This window comes from Olea europaea, unplaced genomic scaffold (genome assembly GCF_002742605.1).
Source record: "Olea europaea var. sylvestris unplaced genomic scaffold, O_europaea_v1 scaffold1404, whole genome shotgun sequence".
Taxonomy (NCBI): Eukaryota; Viridiplantae; Streptophyta; class Magnoliopsida; order Lamiales; family Oleaceae; genus Olea; species Olea europaea.
In genome coordinates, this window is record NW_019231564.1 from 145856 (window position 1) to 147594 (window position 1739).

Here is a 1739-nt window from a genome sequence, read left to right on the forward strand (position 1 = left end):
AGACATTTTATTCTTGAAGATAATTGCATTTTGATTGAGTTATTGATATGAGGAAAAATGAAGAAAGGAAGTAAGGTATACAAAAAATTCTTCTTTTTCTTTGAACCCACCCAATAAAAAATCCTCCAATTCTCAAAGGAGAATAGAAGAAATCATACTTTCATGCAATAGTTTAATTGAATTATATGTAATGATCAATAAATTAAGTTGAATTCTATATCTATATGGATTAAAATCCTAGTAATAATCTATTCTATAGATATTTGGACTGGAGTTGACAAACAACTAATAACAATATTATTGTTTCTTAGTGTAGATTAGAAATTGATAATGGGGCACGACCAAGTGGTAAGGTAACAGGTTTTGGTCTTGCTATTCAGAGGTTCGAATCCTTTCGTACTAGAGCCATATCCATTTTTTATAATTTTAGAATAAAGATTGTTTTCTTGAACAATTTTCTGTTTAAATTCTAATTTTAGATGGAATGTGATTCTTTTATAACTTATATGAATCATATCTTTTTTCACAAACTGAACTGAATCGAGTTCAAATGACACGCATCAGGACCTAAATCTATTTTTTATCAGATAAGATGAGAACATGGATCAAAACAAAAGAGTTTGAATTCAAAAAAGTTGGGTGGGTTTTTCATCATATGTTCATTCCCTTTTATATTTAGGAAAGTTAGTTACTTAGAAAAACTTTCCATCCCATATCTATTTGAATTTTCAACGATGGATGTATTTTGAATTGAGATGCAAAAGAATCTATATTCCCTATCTCTTATTATTTATCTCGTAAATGAGGGAGTCTAATTAGTAATTAGATTTTTCTTGAGATCTCTGAATTCGAAACAAGAGTGAGTTCTTGATACTAATTAAATTCAATCAATAGGACTAGGTCTCTTAGTGGGTTAGACTAAAGCTTGACTAGATTTGGACTTATTGTTTGTCTTTGTAACTAGACAAGTCATTTCCCATACCGGATCAGGATTCATTTTTTTTTTGGCTCTATCATTCCTCTAGAAAGAATAGGGGAGTGGATATGAGATAATCATTATTAATTTAAATATATGTATCTGTCCAAATCTCATTAACAAATGATCAAATAACATATTTATATATGTTTATATATTATGGAATTGATGTTTTTTCTTTGAATCTCGTTTATTTATTTTATTTAGGTATTTTTTTTGTTTGGCCATAATGAAGAATTGTAAATCTATGTAATGATTGGATTGAGGCAGGGGTGATTTATCCTATCTCTTTTATTCACTTTATGACAAGATTCAATTATTGAAATATTAATCAACCCCATGTTAAACAAAATGCATATAAAATGAGGAAATGTTTATCTTATATGTATCTTTCTATTTCACTGACAATAGTCTTTCGATTTTTGTGAAAAAGGATTGGGATCCCTTAAATTTTTTAAACTAAAATTAGTTAAATTAAGTATTATAGAATATCTATAACAGTGACAATTGTTTAGTCTATCTGATAGATACAAAAACCCCTCTCAATTTTTTTTTGATTTGGATTTTCGCAATCAGATGAAAAGAATAAGGATTCAAATCTTACCTTACATCAGTTTTTTTATCCATCTCATGAAAAAAAATGGGATTTCTTTCTTCTTTTTTGTGATCTATTTATCTATTTGAAATCAGTGATGGGTTAATTAAAAAAAAAGGACTTATCTTTTCTTTTAATGATGTCTGAATAAGAACCTTTTTCATTCGA